At 41.3% G+C, this 18,216-nt stretch overlaps 1 long non-coding RNA gene across 1 annotated transcript; it reads left to right on the top strand.

Moving 5' to 3' along the window:
* Positions 1-16,901: 16,901 nt before the first annotated feature.
* On the top strand, positions 16,902-17,785 carry LOC122625535. The gene is made up of 3 exons (XR_006326614.1): positions 16,902-17,535; positions 17,597-17,677; positions 17,735-17,785. It is a non-coding gene; the product is annotated as an uncharacterized LOC122625535 (long non-coding RNA).
* Positions 17,786-18,216: the final 431 nt, after the last annotated feature.

The following is an 18,216-nucleotide window of genomic DNA, read 5'->3' as shown; positions in this document are numbered from 1 at the left end:
TGCTGCCATGCTTGCCATGATGAGAAAAATGTAGGGAAGTTTTTGGATACTGCGACCGAGAGCATATTCATCATAAAGCAAAAAGAAACAAGAGAGAATGCTATAGTCGAGTTCCCCGACTATCTGATACCCGTTACTCAGCTAGTGGAAGTGCGAAGGAGAGTCTTCAGCACTGACAGTTTTTGGCGGCTTGTGGGCGTTAGAGTGGGCGTCTTATACAAAAATTAAAAAATATCAAAACATTTTTCAAAAGTGTGGGCGTTGCAGTTTTGGGCAGTTTGTAGGCGTTAGAGTGGGCGTGCAAAATTTTTTTTGGCAAATCGATATAAATCTTAGACTAATACAAAAATTAGGCGGTTTGTGGGCGTTAGAGTGGGCGTGGCAAAAAGTTTTTTGGCAAATCGATAGAAATTTACAAGACTAATACAAAAATGAAAAAATATCAAAACCTTTTTCAAAAGTGTGGGCGTGGCAGTTTTAGGCGGTTTGTGGGCGTTAGAGTGGGCGTGGCAGCATGAATCGACAAACTTGCGCTGCGTCTATGTCCCTGGAGTCTGTATGCTTAATCTCAACTTTCTAGCTTTTGTAGTTCCTGAGATCTCGACGTTCATACGGACAGAAGGCCAGACGGACGGACAGACGGGCGGACAGACGGACGGACAGACGAACGGACATGGCCGGATCGACTCGGCTACTGATCCTGATCAAGAATATATATACTTTATATGGTCGGAAACGCTTCCTTCTGCCTGTTACATACTTTTCAACGAATCTAGTATACCCTTTTACTCTACGAGTAACGGGTATAAAAATAGGAAGCTCTGGTGACGTAATTTTAGCAGAAATTCTGCTGCGGAAATTTTCGCCAGAAGCCTTGCAGCTGTATGAACAGCATGTAAAAAAGGCAAGAGCTATACAGTCCTTACAAGATGTACTGGAGTTTATTGAGCAACAATACCACTCAGTAAATGCCATTACCAAAAATACCGCTCAGCTTGCTACAAGAAAAGTACAAGTTAGATCGTGTGCCTTTTGCTCTAAGGATGGCCTCGATATGATAAAGTGTCTCAAATTCAGAGCACAATCAATCGAAAAAAGAAAAGAATTCGTTCAAAAGAACAGCATTTGCTTTAGATGCTTTGGAAAGCGTAATGCTATCGACTGCAGAAAGGAAATTACATGCAATTGATGCTCCAAAAGACACAACAGCCTTCTTCATGAAGACACAAAACGCAGTATCAACAGCAATAGCCTTAAGCAAGGCTAAGACACACTATTGGCTACAGCTGTTGTTTTAGTGAAAAACAAAGCTGGAGGTTACAACGAGTTGAGGGCGCTTATTGACGGTGGATCCCAGAAGACGCTGATTTCAGAGGAAGCAGCGCAAATATTAAGGATGGAGTACTATAGAGGTAGAAGGTATCTCCCAGACTACTCAATTATCAAAAAATAGTGTCAACCTGACGATCAAACCAAAAATTCCAAGCAGCTTCAAAGCATCAACGGAAGCATAAGTTTTACCAACACTCCATAGAGCCCTGCATACAACGAATTCATGCAAACAGGCAATGGCAAGGCTTATGCAAATGGAAAATAAGTTTCAAAGAAACCCAAAGAACTGGGCTGCATACAACGAATTCATGAAAGAATACCTTAAGATGGGACATATGGAATGACGTTATTATAGCTGGTCCTAAGATTCAAAAGGATATATTCGATATTCTAATTAAATGGCGCAAGTGGCAATATATTATGGTAGCTGACATTGAAAAAATGTATCGCCAAATAGAGGTTGCTGAGAAAGACCAAGAATACCAATATATCCTATGGAGAGATGATCCAAGATAGCCGATCAGTGAGTTTAAGTTAACAACCGTAACTTATGGCACCTCGGCAGCACCTTCCTTAGCAGTCCGATGTCTACGAGAGTTGGCAGATTGCTTTTGCCAAGAGGATAGCGTCTTAGCAGAAACAATAAGAGACGACTTCTATATGGATGATCTATAAACTGATGAAGGCACAACCTATGTTGAAGGATAATGTCCTATTCATTGCAGCAAAATTTGCCGATATACAACAATCAGGAAACGGATCTCTTTGAAGTAATCCCAATACCACTGTGGACAAACGGAACAAAACTTGTTCCGAAATTGTATTCTAAATTTGTTGCGTTCAATACAGACATAAACGCATATCACCTAATGTCTGAAATGGAAATTAACCAATGCAGACAAGAGGATTCGACAACATGGCTTTGCGAAAATAATTGGGCATGGAAAAACGCGGATGATCACTCTTGCGAAATATCTCCATTGAAACCAAGCAAGGCACACTCATGCGAAATTATGGAATTCCAAGGCAATTCGTTCATCAAAGAGATAAGTGGATCCAACTGTTGGTTATTTAGACTGTTTCGGAATACAACAGCTAATATAAGATGTAACGAACAGCATCAAGTTATAAGACTGCCCAATCAAGGCATTATACAACTACTTGCAGAATGCACAGCAATATTAGGGGATGCAACAATAATTACTCCTCAAAAAGTAATTTCGACAGCGGCTGAAATGTCTATCTTCCCCAGTTTACGAATTATAGATGACAAGGAGACATGGAACGTGGTCCCGCTGAAGCACTTGATTGTCAAAAACACTAATAAACTGCAAAATCTTCAAATGCGCATCAAGACTCTGAAAAATAACAAAGTACACATTGATGATTTTATTTTCCACACGGAAAGCGGACACTCTAGCGTTGACAACGATTATCATAATTATAATGGTCATTTATATCCGAAGGCAACGCATAACGCATTTCCCAATTTCGCAATCATCCGGTAGAAACAATGCTACAGTCCTTTTAAGTTTGTAGATTTCCTTAAGTTTACGGGCAACTGTTTTCACGCCAAAGTTATGATTTGTGTGATTGCCCGACCAAAGAGAAGACAGAGTTTACAATGAGAATAGATTTATTGTGAGACCACTCCAACAATGAACAGTCCTTGCCGTCTGCTGAGCGGCATCGCTCCTTCGTCGTCCTTTCTTCGATGTCCCGCGTCGTCTTTGACAGTGTTCCCGTGCCGGCTCGAATTGGGCTGCCCTGCAGAGTGGATTGCCTCTCCATTTTTTTCTACTTTTGAGGTGTTTTCTAAGACATTAAGTTCAGGCTGGAATCTGCTCAATGCGTCGGCCCCCACACTTAACGATCCCTTCCAGTCCGTTTTTTTCAAATGTTTATGACTGCCTTGAGCTAATGTAACATATCTGTTCCGATCAACACCCCGACGAACTGATAGGTTTTAAAATAATCATTCTTATTTTTCCAACTCCACCTTACTCCGTAAACATCGGTAAAATACTTCCCTTTCCACCTCATGCGTTTGGTTGATGGTTTTACTGCCTATTGGGTTTTTTAGTTTCCTCACAATAATGTGGTTGAGCTTATTCGGGTTGAGCTAATAATAAATAATAATTTTATTGTTTTTTCCGGTGCAATAGTAATCAGTAAGTAAGGCAGTGTGGCATGACCCTCCTTGTTTCCTAATTATCCCGTAAGCTGTTCGAGGCTGCCTGCCCTGGTCGATCCCATCTTCTTGTGTTGTTTAAGTTATAGGACTGCCTTGAGTTATTTAAATTATTAGATTATCTAGATTGCCCAGAATTGTAAAAATTTTGGCATTCTTGACTGCCTACTGCCCTCCGCATTCGCTGGTACGTTGATCGCCAACAGTCCTCTTTCCCTGCTATTATTGTTGTTATAACGGTGGCTTTTTCATTGCCTATCTTGATCTGGCTGCCCCTGGTTCCAATTTGATTTCCTATATTGATAATTACGATACGGTCTTGAGTAATTTGGGGAATCTCCTTGGTTAAAACTACCCGTCCTGAATGAGTTACCCATTATTGGGTAGGGGAAACCGAATCCTGGCCATCCATTCTTGTTCGACATTGGAAACGGAGTACACGGTTGAATATTTCCTCCGCACTGATACTGAGACCATCTGTCGTCTCTTTGCGTTTCTCTTTTTTAAATTCTTTTTGGACTTCCTTAGTAACCTGACCATGCAACTCCGTCGACCTTTGGTTGCTCTGGTCCAGGTCCGTTTCTTCTAGATTGCATAAGCTCTTTACCCTGCATAGCTATTTCTCTATGTTCGGGACACCCATGTTCCTAATGGTCACACCTATTGGTCTATTTAAGGCTGACACAAAAGGGTTTTACGCCATTTCCTCATACCATCTAGTCTTTCTCCTTTTATTAATATATTTTGTTGTCTGGCCTTGGCTAGACTCACCAGAGCTTTCTTCAAGGTCTTGCCCGAACCTCCTATCTTTAAAATGAGAAATTAGTATCTTCTTAATTTGATTCCAATTTAGCTCAGTTTCGTCCAGATCTAAGACCTCGTCCGCTGCTCCTACTTTTTGCTCCTAACAGCCCGGAGTGCTCTAACTCCTACGTTTGACCTTTCTTCTTTTTTAATAGGCCTAATAATTGCTCGACCGCAGCTATAAATCCAGCTAACTTTCCTCCTTCGCCATCAGTATGATGAAGTAGAATAATCTTAAACAGATATATTACCTCTATTGCTTCTAACACGCTTGTAGTTTCTTGGTTGTTGTTCACGGATTTTATCTCCCCAGTGTGCGTTAATGTCTGAACTTAATCTAGAATTTCGGCTTATTACTTTAATAAGAAATTTTGATCTTCGTGTGTATTATGTGTTGTGAATCCTCGAGTGTCCGTGTGTGAAGTAGAGTTCTGTAATTAACAATAATGAGTAGCTTTTCGAAAAATTTGTTAATTTCAATCAATAAAATGGGGCTATCAATTCCTACGCTAAACGGCCGCCCTGTGCTCTACATACTTACAGCTTGATCTCGTATATAATGTTCACCTCTCCCTTTCGGCATCTTTAATCCGCCGCTGTGTCGCTTCAGCTGCAACGGATTGCCGACGGCATTTCGTCCGATCGAACCGATCTTTATGACATCGAGTCTGCCGAAGTCGCCAAGCGGCCTTTGTTCGTTCTACCCCAACTTCTTTCTCACGCCTAGCGATTTCTTTTACTCCATACTCAAACTCCATACGATAGGCTTGCATCATTAATTCGTATTGAATTCACTCACTACACTCAATGCTACTTTCTTACATTACTATTACTAGTATAATTGTCCTCATCTCCGTACACCACGAATCCTGCTAAATGAAAATCCGTCCTTAGGTCGAAGGACTGCCGACTCTGCAAGTTACAAAACGTATGTTTTAGGTTGGGGTGGAGTTACCAAACATACGTTTTAGGTTGAGATGGAGTTTGGGTTTCTAAGAATTAAAAGAATTCTTAGTAAAGTTTTATTTAATCTTTCTTCTTTGCAAGAGACATTGCATTCGTTCTCGCTTATTCTAATGAGCTAATTTAGCTGAAAAGTGGAATTAGAGCGGCTGTAGCTGTGTGAATGTTGGGGGGGTTTCGGCGGGAGTCACTAAGGGTAAACGCTGAGGTAAGTACTTTTGCCATCTAAATGTTTGGCTGCCGAGGGGTTTCGGTGGGGTACCGCCGAAGGTAACTCGCGCGCTATCAAAAGGCGTTTCGCCACGTTGGGTCACTTAAATATACATAGCAACGGAGTATGGTGCCGGACCGACCGAGGCAAGCGGATGTATTCGCTGCGCAATTTACAGGCACTCGAGCTTGCCAGTCTACAGCAGCTTGAACAGACTCAGGATATTGACCCAAGCGATTCAGTTGGACATGCCAATCACGCCGTTTGAGCCCATAAAGATAGCTGATGTCATAGCACGCCAGAACAGCAACCGAGCATCAGGCCACAATGTTATCTGCAATGCGACTATAGGGCCACTGCCAAGTCGTGCGATCCTCTATGTAGCTCTATTGAACAGCAAATACTGACTGCCTCTATAATAGACAATATTGCAATGCCCTCTTTCTGGAAATCCAACAAGCGTTTGATCGAGAGTGTCACACTGGTATCCGGCTCAAAATGAAAGAGACTCAACCTGTGCCATATTTCGGATTGCTCAGGTCATATCTTGAAGGAAGGCGCTTCGCAGTTAGATATCACTTGACCCTTCCCACGGAGCATGATGTCGGTGCGGGAGTCCCTCAAGCAAGTGTCCTCAGCCCTCTGCTCTACAAATGTTATAGCTATGATATGCCACGTCTGTACAACAGCATTCTGAAGCTGATAGCATACTCCATGCTGATTACATATGACGGTGACGTGTGTGTCACCTACAGGTCCCGAAGTGAGCTTGAAGCTGCGGAAGTCATCCAGGACAACACAACAAGATTTTTGGATTTTTCTGCCAGACGTTGGAATAATGGGAGGCCCCTACACCTCAACCGGACGCAGCAAAGAATCTCGGATTAACTCTGGGTCGCGGACCCACACTTGCTTAAAATATCACGGACTATTACGGATGGCGCAGTAAATTGTCAATATTCAATAAAGTGACGGGTGCGACGGCCAAATCAAAATCAAGGTTATTAACGCTTGCGAGTGGCATATAGATTTAAATCGGACCACGCTACCATAAATGGCTTAGGCGCCACAGAAATTATATTTAATTTGTTTTGAGAATTTTAACTTGTTTAAAATTCGAATAAAGAAGAGGTTGGTTGTATACTTTACCGATGCCGAACAAATCTGCTACGCATATTAAAAGAAACATCGGCCTGAAGAAGTTCGTGTTCAACTCCTTGAGATATTTTGCTTATCGAGGATGACCAGCATAATACTCGTGCAACTATATTGCGAATGTCGCAAACTCCATAAAATGTAACGCTGGGCTGGTTCGTCGTTGCGGTGCAGTCGGCTTTGGCTGCGTACTTCAATAAGTTTTCTTGCAAGGGGATTCGGATGTGTGGCTAGTTTTTCCTCTCCTTTGTACTCTCTCTCTCTCTCTTTTTATACCCGTTACTCGTAGAGTAAAAGGGTATACTAGATTCGTTGAAAAGTATGTAACAGGCAGAAGGAAGCGTTTCCGACAATATAAAGTATATATATTCTTGATCAGGATCAGTAGCCGAGTCGATCTGGCCATGTCCGTCCGTCTGTCCGTCCGCCTGTCCGTCCGTCTGTCCGCCTGTCCGTTTGAACGTCGAGTTCTCAGGAACTACAAAAGCTAGAAAGTTGAGATTAAGCATACAGACTCCAGGGACATAGACGCAGCGCAAGTTTGAAGAAGGTTTTGATATTTTTTAATTTTTGTATTAGTCTAAGATTTATATCGATTTGCGAAAAAAAATTTTGCCACGCCCACTCTAACGCCCACGAACTGCCCAAAACTGCAACGCCCACACTTTTGAAAAATGTTTTGATATTTTTTAATATTTGTATTAGACTTGTAAATTTCTATCGATTTGCCAAAACTTTTTGCCACGCCCACTCTAACGCCCACAAGCCGCCAAAAACTGTCAGTGTTAAAGACTCCCCTTCGCACTTCCACTAGCTGAGTAACGGGTATCAGATAGTCGGGGAACTCGACTATAGCGTTCTCTCTTGTTTTTATATACTCTCGTTCCGAAAATACCATGGAGCTCCAGCTATGATTCTTAGAATCCTTGCTTTAATTTTCAGGTGCGTCGTCTTGGCCTCTATATGTTTCCGCCAGCTGAGTTGCTTGTACGTCATCGGCTTGTGGGATGTGAGTGTGGTTCATGACCAAGGGCGGGCAGCTTTGCTTGTTTAGGGTAAACGTAACCTGTTTGCATTTTTGTTCGTTAACTCGTATGCCCCAATCTGCAAGCCAATGCTCTACACATGTTAAATGGCGTGCCAGTTGCATCGGAGGTTTTACTTGGCATCTGGATCGACTCAGTATTGCGGTATAGTCAGCGAATGTGAATGTTGTTAGCTGGTGGTCTGTTGGGAATTCTTCCGTGTACAGGGTATATAGAATTGGGCCCAGAACACTTCCTTGGGGCACTCCAGCTTCTATGGTACAATCGCTTGAGGTGCTTGAACTGCATCTGACCAAGAACACTCGTTGGTGAAGGTAAGAATTTAGAAACCTATGTACGTTTTGAAGTAGCAGTTTGATTATTTTAAACATAAGGCCATCCAACCATACCCTATCGAATGCTTGTGCAACGTCTAAGAATAAAGCTGTGCAATATTCTCGATGTTCAAAAGCAGTGCGAAATTCTGTTGTGATGCGGTTAACCTGCTCAATAGTTCCGAGTTTTGCCCGAAAACCAAATTGATGCGATGGAGTGTATTGTGTGTTTTGAGGTGGGGACTGATACGTAGAAGCAGCGTTTTTTCAAATAACTGGGACAGACAGCTAAGTAAACTTATTGGCATGTATGATGATGGCTGTGTTTTGTCTTTCCCAGGCGTAGGGATCATAATTATGATTGATTTCTTCCACTTTTGAGGGAAGTATCCAATTTTAGTGATTGTGTTGAATAGCAAGCAAATTTGTAAAACTGCACACATTGGGAGCTCGATGATCATTTTCAGGGTTATTAAGTCGAAGCCAGGTGATTTTCCAGTCTTCAGTTGCTCTTTAATGACTTTCGTTATTTCGCTTGGCCGAAATTCTATGTGATCCAAGTCAGATGCAGTTAAGGGTGAGAGAGTGAATGAGATAGTGGCTGGATTTGGTTGGACCAGTTTCCGGGAAACATATTTTTTGTACCACTCCCAGTTGGTCCTGTTGCTTGTAAGCCTATACGGCCGCTCGATGTGTTGCAGTTGGTGCAAAAGATGCAAGCGTACCGGACAGTGATCAGACGAAAGTTCTGGAAGTGCCTCAGCTGTAATCATTGATTGGGATATCCTTTTAGTGATGGCATAGTCAATCAGATCTGGAACCTTCATAGGATCTGCTGGCCAGTATGTAGGCGCTCTCGGGAGCGGTAAGTTTGCTTACAGCTGTTTTCCTTTAGGGGTCGCTATCCGAGATCCCCAGTACATGTGTTTGGCATTCCAGTCGCATTCCAGCTGCAAAAAACTTTTCACCAAGCGAGTCGAGAATTTGTCCTCAGAGATTGTGAGGCGTGGTGGGCAATAGACAGCTGCCAGAGTGAGAGCACCGTTATAGCATTCGAGGCTTATAGCGGTAGATTGTAGGCAATCCTGCCAGTTACTAAAAGTGGTGCTTAATTTTTGATCGTATTAGTATGCCAGTCCCTCCATGGGCTTTGCCATCCGGGTGATTTGTAAAGTAGAATTTATATCCTGGTATTTGGAAATTATACTTTTCAGTAAGGTGAGTCTCTGAGAGTATCATAACATCAATCCTTCCGTAGGCTAAGAACTGAGCAAGCTCTAGCTTGTGCCGCGAAACGCTATTTGCGTTCCAGGTAGCTATTATTAAGGGAGTCATTATCCTGTTTTAGAAGAAGCGAGCATTTGAATAAGGATGTTTTGGTTCGTCATGCTCATGATGATGCTCATAAATTCTTTCATGCTTTGCTGCATCGAGAGCACAATTGCTTCAACGCCAATTGGCTGCTATTGCATGTTTTCGTGAGTGTTGTTAGTTATTTGAACGCTGGGAGTGTCTGCTGTGGGTGGATGGATCATGGATCCCTGATTTCAATTTGGCACTGTACGGTGGCTGGCAGACGAAGGGATGTTAGTCGGTTCCACTACTTTGTGAATTATTGATGTGGTTCGATCTCGAGCTGTAGCCACTCGTTTGTTTAGACGACTCTTAAGTTCCTTGTAAACAGTGCATCCTCGCCAGTTGGCGGTGTGTTTTTCGCCACAGTTGCTGCATAGTTTTATTGAACTGTCGTCTTTGTTCTTAGGACAGTTTGCGGTACTGTGAGCATCGCTGCAGACGACGCAGATGGATTTTAGGGTGCAGTATGCTTTTATGTGGCCATATTCTTGGCAGTTACCTGCGCTTATGTGGCTCTTCGACGGTTATTCTTCGGTGTAGTAAATACTGTAGTTTATGTATAGGATGTACTTCATTTTTGTTGTTCTTCTGACTCGAGGGCTAAAGGTTGACTTTAAAGAGTGACTACGGCTCTTTGCTTCTGTTAAGGATGTTGATCACCGCTTTGGCGTTGAAGTTTTTCTCCTATAGTGCCGCGATAATTTCGGATGTGGTCACTGATGACTCTATCCCTTTAATGACAACCTGCAGTCCATAGGCACTTTTCAGATGGTAAGTGTAGTAATTCTTCCCAGCTTCGTCCAGGTAATTGGTCACTGATCGATGACTAGCCTTATCCTGGGTCTGCACTTTCGTTTCTTATATGTTGCCCTTAGTAAGAGGTTTAACATGGAACTTGTTTTCTCGGATAATTGCAGCTAGTTTGTTAACCAGCGCACTTGAGGTTTTCTCCCGTATGTATATTGGTGGCATCTTAAAATTCTTCGGCTCCTGCTCATTGATTGGATGCACTTCGCAGTCATCCAGTAGTGCAAACATATTCGAGCTTGTTTTGCTATTGGCAGCGTTGGTGCAATTTATTTTCGGCTGATTGCCAGTCTGCTTATGTTGAGGGCTCAACTTTCTCTTGATTTGGATGTAGCGATCCAGACCTGTTTGACACAGTTTTTGGTTTGGTTTTGGTTCTTGTCCGTTTTGGCTTTCCAATGTCGCGGTGAGTGCGCTTTTTGTTGTTGCCGCTTGTTAAGCAGAACTGTAGACCTTTGTAGTTTTTGAGCATAGAGTTGTTGATATGGATGCAGTTGCTGTAGATTTTGAATCTACCGTACTGGTAACTACAGAGCTTACCGCCGTTTGCGATGAGAAGAGCGGGAGAGAGACCTTCTCAGTGCGTTCGGGTTCACCTAATGCAGTCGGAAGCATTGGTGAGCAAGTCCGCGATCGTTTACTTTCGGCAGGGGTAAGGTCATTGCCCGGGTGGATTGTTTCGCGCAATCGGGCGTTAGATACGACGGTGAAGTATGCATTGTTCCGCTGCAGAGAGAGACGGCGCTCGTCTTGCTCTTTTTGCCGCTGAACGCGCAAATCGCGTTGGATCATTTTAGAATTTTCGTTTTCCTCGTTTTATTTTATGTTTCCACACATAAGAAAAATATTATAATTTAGTAATTTAGCATCACTAAAGCGTCCTTTCGCTAATATTAATATTCTTTGTTATTTGTTTTTCTTCCTTCCTTAATCACGAGCACAATCAAAACAAGAGAGAACGCTATAGTCGAGTTCCCCGACTATCTGATACCCGTTACTCAGCTAGTGAAAGTGCGAAGGGGAGTCTTTAACACTGACAGTTTTTGGCGGCTTGTGGGCGTTAGAGTGGGCGTCTTATACAAAAATTAAAAAATATCAAAACATTTTTCAAAAGTGTGGGCGTTGCAGTTTTGGGCAGTTTGTAGGCGTTAGAGTGGGCGTGCAAAATTTTTTTTGGCAAATCGATATAAATCTTAGACTAATACAAAAATTAGGCGGTTTGTGGGCGTTAGAGTGGGCGTGGCAAAAAGTTTTTTGGCAAATCGATAGAAATTTACAAGACTAATACAAAAATGAAAAAATATCAAAACCTTTTTCAAAAGTGTGGGCGTGGCAGTTTTAGGCGGTTTGTGGGCGTTAGAGTGGGCGTGGCAGCATGAATCGACAAACTTGCGCTGCGTCTATGTCCCTGGAGTCTGTATGCTTAATCTCAACTTTCTAGCTTTTGTAGTTCCTGAGATCTCGACGTTCATACGGACAGAAGGCCAGACGGACGGACAGACGGGCGGACAGACGGACGGACAGACGAACGGACATGGCCGGATCGACTCGGCTACTGATCCTGATCAAGAATATATATACTTTATATGGTCGGAAACGCTTCCTTCTGCCTGTTACATACTTTTCAACGAATCTAGTATACCCTTTTACTCTACGAGTAACGGGTATAACTAGTCGGCATTTGCCGACGTCTGTATTTAATTTTGAAATTACGCGCCCAATGAAATACTTAACATTGATATTTTCACGTTGGAGGTGCATTAACAATTTCACTAAATTTGCCAAGCTTTTTGCTGTAGAATCGAAATCATTGGCTCATTTGCGCGAGAGACTGGTAATAACTTTTGTGTACTTGTTTGCCCAACAGTCCTGAACTACTTGCGAACGCTTGAGATAGGGCGAAGTTAATGGCCAAGCTTAAAGGTTTTACTCCACCTTCTTGGAAAGTTACCGGTGTCTCAAAAACAATCAATCAACCTTCAAGGATGTTGAGTTAGTCCAAATTGCGGTGGACAGATACTATAACTGTGTTCATTCAGTGACTAACAAGAAGCCAGCGGACATTTTCTTCTACGGATCTAGTAGGGTAAACTAAAATGGTTTGATTTGCTTAAGAAAACAAAAGTTGGAAAACGTTAGACGGTTCTTAGACCTCAGATACATCATAACAAATAAAAATTTGAATAAAGAAAGCTAGGAACCTGTTACCTACAATCTGGGCGATAAAGTCTACGTTGCCAATAAACAAATTAAAACTAACGAGACGCTACGGTTTAGGACCAAAGAGATCAGTAACAATTAAAATGAAATAAATCATAAATCCAATCTAAGGAAGTGAAACAAGAAATCGGGGCTCTTCCTTCTTCATAAATTGAATAACCTTTTTTGATGAGAATAGGCGATACGTTAAACTTGCTCCAGATAACTAGCACGTAATAAAAAAACAAAAAAGAACGCTATTATCGAGTCCCAAGACTATCTGAAACCCGTTCCTCAGCTAGTGAAAGTGAAAAGAGAAATTTCAACACTGACAGTTTTTTGCGGCTTGTAGACGTAGCAAACAGATTTTTGGCAAATCGGGAAAAATTTACAAGACTTATTAAAAAAAATATCAAAACATTTTTCAAAAGTGTGGCCGTGGCAGTATTGGGCTTGTGGGTGTTATGATGGGCGTCAAAATAATAAAAAAAAAAGAAAATCAAATCAAAAAAAGAAATCATCAAATCAAACCGGCGACGCCAACGATCGACCTCCACCGACCAAACTACTGACACAGTCTGGCCGGGAGCTGGTGCATAGCAAGCAAGCGCTGCATTTTGTCATTTAGTCCACTAAACACGGTTGGTAATAAACCATAGATCAACCGTACCCATAAAAGCAAGAAACAAACTAGGAGTCTCAATGATACCCGTTTTCTCATCTTAGCAGAGGCGGAAAACATCCAAACCGAGTCAAGGCAGGAAACCCAAAACAAACCAAAGCCTCCACCTATATAAATAAGGGAAAAAAGCTCAAACGCCCTGGTCAAAAAAGGTGTTGCGCTGGTCAGGGACGATAATTTCCATGTTGTTCCGCTTATTAAAGGGAACATCCACGAAACCAAAGTTTAAACGTATACCGATGAACACTTCCGAGCTGTGTCTAAGTACCTGTTGGATACTTCCAAAACTCCGTAAACTGCTCCGCAAACAAAGAGCCCCTAAAGAAAAAATGTGGCAACTATGGACGAAACCATGCGGCAAACTACAGAGGCTATGCGGTCTACAAGGTGCTGAATCACATCGACGCCATGCTGCTGGTTGAAACGCATTTCACTGGACGATATAACTTTCATATACAAGTTTATACCTTATACCGCAGATATCATCCGAATGGTAAAGCCCACGGCCGAACCGGCATTTTAATCTGAGATCGCATCAAACACCACTTTCACGAAAGGTTTGCAACAAATTACTTGCAAGCCACTTCCATAAAAGTGCAGTCAGGAAACGTCAACCTTTTCATTGCCGCTGTCTACTGCCCACCTCACTTGAATATCTCTGAAGGTCAGTTCATGGACTTCTACAACACACTGGGGGATGACTTCATAGCTGCAGGAGACTTCAATGCCAAACACACGCCTCAAGACTCAAAAAGGAAGGCAACTGTATAATGCACTATGTTTCTCTTGATAGTCCTACATATTAGACTGCAGACCCCAGAAAGATCCCAGATCTAATTGATTTCGCGGTGACAAAAAACATCTTACGCGATCTAATAAGCCCTACCGGATCTCTCATCTGACCACTCGCCTTTGTTGATAACCCTTCTTCCAAGCCCAGAAATTGCAACAAGCATCCCTTGGGGAGGGCTTATCATAATATAAGCTGGGCCCGCAACGACCAAGACATATCCGAAACATTTGCTTTACATCTCAGGGGCGTCTATCAGCCGCAAATGCTTATGTTCTTCCTCAAATCCACTCCGATATGGAATGTACGCCAACTTCATTTCGGCCGAACGAGATTATAAAAGTCATTAGGGAGCTAAAACCAAAAAAAAGGCTCCGGGCGGTGACCTGATAACTACAAAAATGATAATAGAACTTCCGTACTGTGCTGTTGAGGTCATCTGTAAACTCCTTAATGGATTCATAAGTCTCGGCTACCCAAGTAAATGGACAAATTCAATCATTAAAACGATACCGAAGCCCGGAAAAGATCACACGATGCCGTCATCCTACAGACCAATAAGTTTTGTATCATGCCTGTGCAAACTATTCGAAAAATGCTTTCTAACGCGCATAATATCATATCATATATGGGAGCTCACAACATTATCCCATCCCATCAATTTGGCTTCAGAGAAAAACACGGAACTATCGAGCAAATTAACAATATAACATCAGAAATTCGCCAGGCCTTCGAGCTTAGAGAATATTGCAGCGCGATATTCCTTGATAAATCTCAAGCATTCGAACGCGTCTTGCTCGAAGGACTTATGCAACGTTCCGACCTTCCAACCCAGCCATATTTTGTGAGGGTAATTTGGGGCACTGTTCTAGTCTATAGTCTATATGCTGACTTAGGCGGTCATAATTATAAGAAGCATAATTATAGGGCCTACCGATGCTAGTTAACAATATTGACTGTTCTAACACGTCAGTGACAGGTTGACGACGAAGCTATTCTTGAGACGACTCTGACGCCGTTAATTTCTTAGGGGAAAATACAGATACACGTTATCATCCTGGTTGACACGGGCGCGCCCAAAAAATTTCATCCGGTCATTTAAAAGGTTGAAAGGCATCCGCGCGGTTGAGTCCCCATGGTCATGACGTGACTACAATTATCCATTTTTAATTTAAAGGCAACCTTCTTTATCTTACCAGATTTGACTTCCATTGACGCGATCATTGATTAACCTGCTAAAACAGGCCGGCGGTTTGATTTGCCTAGCTTCCGGGCAGCTCAAATGGGGCACCGAAGTAGAGCAAATCAACTCCCACACTTGCACCGATGTCAATTTTACTAACATCTCACCGGACGTTTGGCGCGGAGCCCATTTATGCAAAACTATATTCATATCCTATGGTAGCAGCTGAATTCGTAAACTGCGAGATTCAGGAACGGCCTATGAACGGCATTATCCAAAACTCAACGTCCCCCTACAATAACGCAATATGGGTCGTAGACTAAAAGAGCGAATTGACGAAATGGAAAAATATGTTTGGTACTGGACTTTCGCAAGCTAAACGAAAGAAAGGTACCCGACACGTATCCCATTCCAAATATCTCCTTGATATGGGATAATCTTGACAAGGCCAAATACTTCACAACGCTCGATCTGAAGTCAGGCTACCACAAGACCTCGCCGAACGCGACCGAGAGAAAACGTTATTCTCAGTAAACGGGAAATACGAGTTCCAAAGACTTCCATTTGGACTCAGAAATGCTTTCATCTATATTGATAATGTAATCATAATTTCAGAAGATGAGAATACCCATGCTAAACACGAACATTGGGTTCTCAAGAGCCTTTACGATGCGAACATGATAAATAGCGTCAGCTTTCTAGGATTCATATTCATAATGGTCATAAAAGTCAGGGGCATCAAAGAATTTCTGGAGCCCAAAAATGTATTTGAGGTAAGGCTTGGCCAGTTATTATAGATGCTTCTGAAGCTTCTGCCTACGGCATCGGCGCAGTAGTGTCCCATGAAGGGCGTCTTAATTTAATGATCTCTAGGACATTAAATGACAGGTAGTTGAACTATGCTACCAATTAATGGGAGCTGTTAGCCATAGTCTTGGCGCTGGCCAAGCTGCACCACTTGCGCGCGAATTTTTTAAAAGCCCGGCAACATTCGCTTTGTTGCGGATGCCCGCCCAAGACAACAACTAAAATAAAATCATAATGGCATACTGTGCGTGGTGGAGACTAATGCGTTTGAGTTTGTTGAAGTGGACCGTGCTTTGTTAAGGGCAAACAACCGATGACGCAACAGAAAACAAATTTGATCCACCAAACTTATATTGAACACCTGCGGCTTTATTCAGGGCGAATGGACATGCTTGGTTATTCAATACAGAAACATACCTATAATTTTTAAAATAAATAATAAAATAAAAACAAAAAAAAGAAAATAAAATATAAAATTATTAAAATTTAATCCATACTATTAATCCATCACGTCCAAGCAAATGGACGCAACACTCTACGATAAATTGAAAACCGAGCCTACAAGATTTACAGGATGAAGACGCGAACGACTTAATAATACCCTTAAAAAAGAAAAGTAAGGCATGCAAAAGAAAAAATCGATTCCTTGACCTCAAGCCGAATAGAAAAACTAGGTTTAATAGACCGTCGTTAAAAAAATGTTCCCGGAGAACATGGATGCAGACTACTCATCCGTTATCAACACAAAGTTCAGACAAGTACTTAAAAAAAAAAACCATTACAAAAATCGTTGGCAACAAATAATCAATAACAATGTTTCACATCATTTTAATAAGGAACAGAGGAATATATTAACAATTTTTAGAATAGTTTTTCTAAGGAATTAGTAGTGGAAGACAAACGAATTCAAATTCTACATATATTAAAAATAATAAATATAATAATAATAGAAATATTCTGAAAACCATCTTGTTGGCCAAGTTCAATATAATTCCAAATTTTGTTTAACCACTAGACAGATTGCACAGGTTTTTATTTCAAAGTGGTTCAATCTATTCAGAAAAGCATACATACAGATTACTCAACATAGGAATAGAATCCAAACAAACACAAAATACCAATATTCAATAAATATCTTTACAAACTCTCACATTTAATTAGGTTACAAGTCAATGGCACAAACTTTCTCACTCTTTCCAAATACATACTGTACGATGACATGCTTAATCATATTACGAGTTTTCAAGAAAAATGTCCGAAAATTCATGGCATTTACATTTACTGCGACCCAAGAAGAGCAGAAAACAACATGGACAACAAGGAAAAACAAATAAAACCAGAATTGAACCCTTTTTGCGAGGCCAAAATCATCGACACAGACGGGACAATAGTAGTTTCATTATCAGCATGAATGAAACAAGAGCTGAACCAAGTTGCTCCGAACCATTCATCATTGAAGAAAAATTACATCAATTGTTCTATAGTAATACAAGGAACCAAATACGATGACACCGAATTATTCCATGAAGAAAATATGAAATTAACCTTTCCTAAAACCTATCAAAAACCTATCAAAAACAATAAATACAACGTTGGAAGATCTGAGCCTGAGCAAAATGTTACTACACTTTGGCTATACTTCAGCAAAATAAAACCAAAATAATTCCAGAATCTTTAATTCCTGACCTACACATCGTATGTCATCCTGGCTTTCCTCATACTGTATGCCCTATTTGTAAAAATAAATTTTACTTAGCTACCTAACCCTGCTACCGCGATCAACTACGTTCCGTCCATACCATCAAATACCAACGAAGACATTCCTCAAATCTGCAGGGTCAGTAGACTCGCGTCACCAGAACCACGAATATAACATTTTTACCTTCTGTTGCAGACTTAAGCTAACTGTCAAACCGGAAAGAAATAAAGAACAACTGGAATTAAACCTGCTGATTATTCATTTGACAATAACTTGACTTGACAATATTCTGGAGACGAAGGAGTCATTCAACACCACAATTTTATACTGTTTGGGAATAAGAGACGACACTTAATTAATTTCTCGTGCAAAATAATCTTTGCTGGAGGAACTTGCCAACACCTTTATTCCTAATGGGTGAACGGCATTTTCACAGTGACCTTTCCACACTGGCATTTCCAAAAAAACTGTTTGCACACGCCCACACTTTTAAAAAAAGTGAAATATTTTTTCTCTCTAGTTTTTACTTTGTGTCATGGTGAGAAATATCGTAAGAATGGTGCTGTGGGTACACAATTTGGTGTTTATATATATACATAGGGTTTAAATTACAAATATTAAATAAATAATAATCAGTAGCCAAGAACAAAAGTAGGTTTTAACATGCATATTCCATT

The sequence above is a fragment of the Drosophila teissieri genome, unplaced genomic scaffold (assembly GCF_016746235.2).
Source record: "Drosophila teissieri strain GT53w unplaced genomic scaffold, Prin_Dtei_1.1 Segkk121_quiver_pilon_scaf, whole genome shotgun sequence".
In the NCBI taxonomy this organism is placed as follows: domain Eukaryota; kingdom Metazoa; phylum Arthropoda; class Insecta; order Diptera; family Drosophilidae; genus Drosophila; species Drosophila teissieri.
This window is presented reverse-complemented; position numbering and strand designations above follow the sequence as displayed.